The following is an 8,831-nucleotide window of genomic DNA, read 5'->3' on the forward strand; positions in this document are numbered from 1 at the left end:
TTCAGCGTCGGTAGGCTTTGGGATACTTGGTCAGATGTCGGGATCCTTTTTCCATTTGTTATGTTGTATTGTATCTCAGAACATTGTAGTAGTAGTTGTTAAAATTTAGGGGTAGATAGGGGGATGTTTTCCATCTTTTCCTCTGTTTAACCCTGTTATACTATTGTACCTTATTCCAGAACTTGTCATAATCAGGATTTCTATCTATGTACCTTTGGCTTGTTGAATCAATCATATATCTTGTTTCCTATTGTGCACCCTGGAAATCTTTATAAACTATTTTGTATACAATGTTTCCATACAACCGTGTTTAAAATTTCGTAAAATCATATCTTGTTCCATGAGAAAACAACACTGATATGACAAATTATATAGTAATAGGATTGCATGTGCAAAATTGGGTAAAGCTTAAAACCCGCAAAAGTGATTTCGTAATAAAATGTTGTTATACATATATCAATGTCATGCTATCGTATTTCTAAATAATTGCTCAATCAGGTTTGTAAGAAATGGCCAACTCACCAGATCACCAAGAAGAAGAAATCCAAACCCAAGACCTAGAAATAAATCAAGAAACCACTATAATGAGCCGACTTGCTCAGCTTTTACAACAACTCGTAGCCCCTAAAGTCGGAAACTTCAAACACTTTCAATCTGTTCATCCCCCAGAGTTTTTTGGTTTTCCAGACCCGATAAAAGCTCAGTCGTGGTTAAGAGAAATGGAGAAAGTGTTTGAGTTAGCAGAAGTTAAGGATGAAAAGAAAGCTCGGTATGCGAGTTATTACCTTAAAAACGAGGCGAGTTTCCGGTGGGAATCTTCGAAGGCTTTGCTTGAAGGAAAGGATTTATCATGGGAGAAATTTACTGAAATGTTTCTGGAGAAGTATTTTCCAAGTTATATGTAAGATTAGTTGGAGATGAAGTTTTTGGACCTTAGACAAGAAGATATGTCAATAGTAGAATATGAAGTGAAATTTTCAGAGTTGTCTAGATTTGCACCTGAGTATGTGAATACGGAGGCAAAGAAGGCCAAAAGGTTCCAGCAGGGACTTAGGCCATGGATTCGAAGTCAAGTGGCATTGTTGGAGATCAAGAACTATGCCGCCCTAGTGCAAAAGGCAATGATAGTGGAAGGAGAGCGTGAAGCTGTAAAAAGAGAAAACGAAGGTAGGAAAAGGAAGTTTGAAAGTTTGGAGCAAGAGCAAGGAAGTTTAAAATTCAGAGGGAAGTTTGGAAAGAATGGAGGAGGTCAAAATCAAAAGTTTCAGAAGTTTAAACCTGGTAACGGAGCTCAGAAGAACTGTTTCCAGAAGGCAGGACAACCAGGAAAGGATAATAGACCCCAGATTCAAGAGTGCAAAGTTTATGGGAAGAAACACCCGGGAAGGTGTAACAAATTGGATGTAACCTGTTTTAAGTGTAACCAGAAAGGGCATTACTCATCAGAGTGCCCAAATGAAGCAAAGAAGCCTGATTTAACCTGTTCCAAATATGGAAAGGTGGGCCATATGGACAGAAACTGTAAGAAGCCTGTTCAAAAGGCCAATGTTCTCAGGATTGCTGGACCACCGCCTCTCCCAGCACCAACAGCTCAACCCAGAGCTAGAACCTTCAATATGTCAATGAAAGACGCTGTGCAAGATGTGGATGTGGTAGCAGGTATGCTCGTTGTTAACTCAGTAGAAGTAAAAGTATTAATGGATTCTGGAGCAACTAGATCTTTTATTTCTCAAAGTATTCTTGATAAACTAAATTGTGTTGCGTACCCTCTTGAACCCAACTTGATTATAGAGGTAGCAAACCAAGAGAAAGTCACTGTTAATAAGGTTTGTTCCGATTGTGACGTGGTTATAGAAGGTTGGCACTTTTCTGCTGACTTAATCCCTTTTAAGTTAGGAGAATTTGATGTTATATTAGGAATGGATTGGTTGTTAAACCATGAGGCGCAAATAGAGTGTAAAAGTAAGAAGGTGAAGTTAAAGACCAAGGATGGTATCGAAGTGACATTCAAGGGAAAAAGACAAGTGAAGAAATTTCTAATGGCTATTTAGATGAGGAGATTGTTACGTCAAGGATGCGAAGCTTATTTGGCTCATGTCAAGGATATAGAGAAAAAATCCGTAAGGATTGAAGATATTCCGGTAGTAAGAGATTTTCCCGATGTGTTTCCAGATGAATTACTTGGACTACCTCCAGATAGAGAGATTGAGTTTACAATTGATTTGGCTCCTGGAACGGAACCAGTATCGAAGGCTCCCTATCGTATGGCGCCAGTCAGGATGAAGGAATTAGCAGCGCAGTTGCAAGAATTATTGGATAAAGGAGTGATACGCCCGAGTGTATCCCCGTGGGGTGCACCGGTGTTATTTGTAAAGAAGAAAGATGGAAGCATGAGGTGCTCATAAAAGAAGAATTATTGGATAAAGGAGTGATACGCTCATAAAATTGAAGTGCTAACAAATCAGCCCTTGAGAAACATCATTCATAGTCCCAAAGCTAGTGGGAGGCTGATTAAGTGGGCAATAGAATTGGGAGAATTTGACATAAAGTACAAGCCATGAACGGCAATAAAATCCTAGGCATTGGATGACTTCGTGGTGGAATGTACCATACCCAACCAAGAAGTCAGGGGGCAGGAAGATACTATACCTCAAGACACAGAAGGTGATAAAGGAGACAAAAAAAAGGACATTAAGGAGAAGGAATATTGGATTCTCTATTTTGATGGAGCATCAAAAACAAGTTCAAGCGGAGCAGGGCTAGTTTTACAAAGCCCGGATGGGTTCTTAATTGAATATGCTATGAAGCTAGACTTCCCAACTACAAACAATGAAGCAGAATATGAAGCTTTGATAGCTGGCCTCGGCCTGGCAGAGATATTGAGAGTCAAGAACTTAAAAGTCTGTGAAGACTCGAAGTTGGTCATATCCCAGGTCAAGGGAGAGTTTGAGGAAAGGGATGATACAATGGCTAAGTATGTCCGCCTAGTAAGGGCTGTGATGACTCAGTTCGATGAATGTGATGTTGACCACATCCCAATGGAGGAAAATGTCAAGGCAGATGCATTGTCTAAGTTCGCTTCATCGGAGATAGAGAAGAGCTCAGGAAGTGTGTACTTCCGCATTTTAAAGACACAAAGCATTGATGTTAAACTTGTAGCTCCCATAGGGTTGGGGGCATTGTGGATAGATACCATTAAGGCCCATATTCAAACTGACTGGCTTCCAAACGATATGAATGAAGCACGAAAATTGGTTGTTCGAGCGCTGAGATATTCTTTGATCGATGACATTTTGTACTAAAGATCTTATGTGGTTCTTTACTTAAGATGTCTCAGGCCCGATGAGGCACGCTTGGCTCTTGAAGAAGTACACGAAGGTATCTGTGGGCAACACATGGGGGGCAGAGCACTGGCTCATAAGATAACACGTTTAGGCTTTTATTGGCCAGAGATGATGGCCGATGCCAAAGAATATGTGAAAAAATGTGATCGCTGTCAGAAACATGCACCGGTTGTTCGACAACCCCCCGAGATGTTGACTTCCATCAACTCTCCCATCGCCTTTGTCATGTGGGGAATGGATATACTTGGGTCTTTCCCCATGGCCACGGCGCAATGAAAATTCCTGATTGTAGTAATTATTATTTTACTAAGCTATTGATTACTTTTTAAAAAATTTATTTGTTATTTTTTATTATATTCAAATATAATTATTTTATATTAGCATCGAATTTTGTATTTTTTGAAATAAAATTTTACAATTTGTGATGCGATTCTATAATAAAATCAAGGGTTTTCCACGATTCTGCATATAAGATGGTTCTTTATTGCACATATGTAATCACAGATTTTATATATAAAAATAGAAAGTAAAAGAACCTTACATTTGATCTTTACACAATACTAATATGATTGTTCTTCTTTATTAAGTAATGACCCACATATGTAATTATAGATTTTATATATAAAAAAGGTAAGAGAACCTTAAGCTTGATTTTTACCTATACTAATAAGATTGCATCATATGTTGACCACATACTCCTCGATATCTATCCAATTTATTGTCTAACAATTATACGGTTATTTCGTTAAAATCATATAAGTTTACATACATTCATGTTCTTATCAAAATTAAAAATTACTATAAAAAATTAAGTTAAATTTGAAATATTGTCATTTACCATATTTTAATTACAAAATTACTTTAATATATGCCTCAGTCCGTTTGAAAAATTATTTTAATTTATAAATAGAACTGTGCCTTGCACGCTAATTTTAATAAAAAACTTTGACATACCAGTTCCTTATGTATACCGTACTATTTTATTAACATCATCAGTCTAGATGTACATATACGTATATACAGATCAATATATATATTTCTTCCCTCCTGATTTTCTTGTTCATTTTACATTTGCCTACATTTTTAAGCCCTCGTTTAGAAAATAAAATTATGTTTTTGCGGTTCAAAACCCGTGGGTATGTAAATTAGAGTTGACTGGTAGATGATCAGCGCACTAGTTATATTCACCTCGATCTTCACCCATTTTAATTAAGAAAATAAAGGACCATTGAGATTCGGGACGTTTGGTATATTTTTGTGCAAGAGGAGAAGATGACGAAGATGTATGTTTACCTGTTCTTTTGTTTTTTTACTAGGTTATATGCATTTCAGTCTTAACAAATTTTCCGTGTAAATGAGAATTGAACTCAGAACCTCATAATATAACAAGATATAAGTTCTTAATCATTTGAACGATATTTTGTCACTAAAAGTCTCTTTTTTAGTGTCAAAATATGTGATTTCTTTTTTTGAAAAAATATGTGATACTTAAATTTTGTGCACTTATTTTAAATTTATCGATCACATATAATTACTGTTTAAAGTTTTACTTGTGGAAAAAAAATATATTAAAAATTTAAGTAGATGATCAAAAGACTTTGCAGATGTGCACAAAATGTAAAAGCTACATACATATAACACGATAAGAAGAAACTTATTTATAAAATATATGATTAGATGGTGTTGTATTTTACTATTTTAAATAAAATGAAGAATTTATATTGGCGCTGGCCTAGCGGGGTCTCAAGGCCTTGTTTGCATTAGGGGTTGAGGAGGGAGCGGTTGGGTTGGGTTGAGTTGGGTTAGGTTGGGTAGGTTGGTTTAAATTAGGTTGAACGTTTATTTGTATTTAGGTGCGGAGTGAGTAGAGGTTGAAACTTGACATATTTAGTTTGGGATTGAAGTAAGGTTGATTTTTATCATGTATAAATTATATATTGAAAAATTGGTGAATATTTTTAAATTTATCTACAAATTTTAACTAAATTTTAAAATATTTTAAAAAAATTAAAAAAATTTCAAAAAGAAAAAAATGAAAAAACTTTAATAGAGAGAGAGTGAGAAAGAGAGAGAGAGGGGATGAATAGAAAAAATTAAGCTGCCAACGCCCCAAATTGGGGTGTTAAAAAAGTTTAACTTTTGTATTGCAAATTAAAACCTTGATGAACCCTCACAAAATACAACTCCTGCTTTGACAAACTTTTCCAAACATGGTTCTCTTGAACCCGTCCTAACCCAACCCAACACCTCCCTCCTCAACCCCCAATCCAAACATGAAAATTTACCTATTGTATGATGAATCCCATCCGTTTCAGTAGATCCAAACATGAAATTTTTTTCGGGATAATAATATCTCACTATTTTTTGGGCATTGATTTACCTATTTAAGAGTAAGTCCAACAATGTCCTATTAGATGCCTTATAAATATAATAAAATATAATGTACCAGTGATTTAAGACATGTTTTTGCATATTCACTCCAACAATATACCTTATAATAGTGCCCTATTATTAGTATAATATTATATTTGAATTACAATTAGAGGGAAAGAAAAGATGACAGAGAAAAAGATGTGTAAAAATAGAAGGAAATAAATTTTTTATTGATATAAATTAAATAGGGCATGCCCAGTGATGCCTTAAAAATGAGGTATTTGATAAATGTTCTAGTGTTTTTAGGCAGCACTAGAATATTGTTGGAGCACTCATTTAAACAAAATGCCTTAAATTCTAGTTTAGGACATGAATTTAGGGTATTTTTGGACTTGCTCTAGGATAGAGAATTTACCAAAAATACTAATTTTTCTAAGTTTTTTTGCGATTTTACTATTTTCTGATTTTTTTACAAAAATACAGAATAAACAAAAATCAACCAAATATGCAACTAGTTGAATACAGTTTTTTTAGTTGATTTGAGTTTGCATACAGTTACAAAAACTCGTCAAACGTTGCATGCAGTTGATTACGGTCGACAAAAACACGTATTTTTTACATATAAGTCGGTTTATCAAAAGCTTATGCAAATTACAGGTATATTCCTACCAAGAACAATAGAAAACTACGGGCACTAGAAAAAGAAATACATGAATTGCTATTGAGAGTAGTAGATAAGAGAAATGAAGTTGGATACACGAAAGATCTGTTACAGATGCTACTGGAAGGAGGTCAAAATAGTGGATTGCGAAAAGATGAAATTGACCAATTCATCGTCACTAACTGCAAAAACATCTATTTGGCAGGCTATGAAACCACTGCAGTTTCCGCCACATGGGCTCTTATGCTACTAGCTGCAAATCAAGATTGGCAGGACCGTGTTCGTGCTGAGGCTATTGAAGTTTGTAAGGGTCAGCCTCCTGATGCTGTTGCAATCGGTAAAATGAAAGTGGTACGGAATATTATCTGAAACAGCTTTAATTTGCAGATTTAGCTCTAATTTCAAAGAAGATAGGTTCTGCTTTGGAACCTATTTTTTCAGATTTAGCTCTAATTTACAAAATTTAGCTTTTGATTGCTTTCTATGAGCTACGCTTATAATTTTGTTTTTATTAATACTACTGTTTGATTGCTTTTTATGAGTTGCGCTTGTAATTTTGTTTTTATTATTACTACTATGCCACGTAAACATGTTAATTGTGATTACAATTTTTGTTGACTTGCAGCTGACAATGGTGATAAACGAATCATTGCGTTTGTATCCTCCGGTCATAGTAATGTCAAGGGAAGCCTTGAACGACATTAAATTTGGAGACATTCATCTTCCAAAAGGTGTAAACGTTTGGGCGGTGGTAACAACATTGCACACTGATCCTGAAAATTGGGGAGGGATTCGTACAAATTTAACCCCAGCCGATTTGTAAATGGAGTGACAGGGGCATGCAAGTTACCGCATCTGTACATGCCATTTGGAGTTGGACCACGGATATGTCTAGGACAGAACTTGGCGTTGGTTGAACTCAAGATATTGGTTGCACGAATTCTGTCAAACTATTCGGTTTCTCTATCTCCGAAATATGTTCATTCACCGTCTTTGAGTTTGATTATAGAGCCTGGGAAAGGAATGAATCTTCTAGTGAGGAAGTTGCAAGAGAATTGAACGTGAACAAAGCTTGGTCCGCGCAAAATGTTGGTTTTGAGCTTAATTATCTTCCAGGATAATGGTTCAATGTATGGTAATTATGATCTACATTGTGGTGATCTTCCTTGTGGTGATCTTCCAGTATAATAATGGTTAAATGTATGGTAATAAGCTACATTGTGGTTGTAGGATGGAGTAAATTGTTTATACAACCGTATTACTAATTTACTACTGCACAACTTTATGATTGTTTGATAATATACAGAAACTTCTTGGCAACTACTTATTTTGTTTTTGGGGTGGTAATTGGTATGAAAGCAATGTGATTGAACTAGAGATGGCACAAGCAGTTTGGACTCAGATACCCCGTTTAACCCGATCTGGTCAAATTCTGGTCAACCCTATTAAAGCACGATTTGATTAAGTTCCGGGTGGCTTAGGGCCCTAAACGGGCTTAAAGCTTAGGGTGGTAATTGACATGGAATTTAAAGAAATTAGAAGTTTAAAATGTTCAAATATTATAAAATTTAAAATTTTCATCTGCTTAAATTATAATTTAATATTTCAATCACATGAGGAATACCACGTACTCTATTCCTTACCAGTTACCTCTAACAATTTTTTATCGCAAACAATTTTTGTTATAAAAAATGATGCTATCTTTTCAAAATTTTCATCCAAATTCGGTAAAAAAAAAATTAATACTATCTCATTAGATTTCATTTGTTAAATTATAAAAGATCACGGTGGAATCTTGTTCTAAGAGCAACTCCAACAACATTTTCAAATACGCTCCTTAGTCAATTTTTTAAGAAATTATAACTTAATTGTCCTCCAACAAACTCCTAGTTCTTCTTCAAATACTTACGATCCTCATTTGCTTCCTCAGTAATGAGGAGGATATGCACCCTCCTAACTCATTTTTATACTAATTTTTCTACTTTCAAGGTATTAAACAAGCATTATATTCTTCATGTGTACATAATTAAGTAATAAAGAATGAGTAGAGAGTGAAGTTGAGGAAGATTGTTTAAAGATAAATGAAATTTTAACTCCTAAATAGTTAAGAGTTAATTTTTTATATTATTTTTAGAGAAAAATCAAGGTGACTCTTGGAATTGCTGTAATATCTTACTGATGTTTAGCAGCTTATTACTTAGTATTGATATCCGAACTTCGGTCTCAGTTTTTAATAACATTTATCAAAATTGGTTTTAGTATGATTAATTACATAGCCTTGGCCAATTTTCAAAAATAATATAAAACTAGTATAGTAGCCCGTACGAATTATATGAAATTTTCTATTAATATTTCATAATACAGTATATATAATTTTGAAATTTCAGCTTGCACATGTTTTATGAGAAATAAAGTACATGACCCCTAATAATTTAGTTAAAGTGTGCGAAAAA

At 34.7% G+C, this 8,831-nt stretch overlaps 1 pseudogene; it reads left to right on the forward strand.

Moving 5' to 3' along the window:
* Positions 1-2,999: 2,999 nt before the first annotated feature.
* LOC141690995 (cytochrome P450 714C2-like) lies at positions 3,000-7,642 on the forward strand (annotated as a pseudogene).
* Positions 7,643-8,831: the final 1,189 nt, after the last annotated feature.

This window comes from Apium graveolens, chromosome 10 (genome assembly GCF_009905375.1).
Source record: "Apium graveolens cultivar Ventura chromosome 10, ASM990537v1, whole genome shotgun sequence".
NCBI classification, from domain to species: Eukaryota; Viridiplantae; Streptophyta; class Magnoliopsida; order Apiales; family Apiaceae; genus Apium; species Apium graveolens.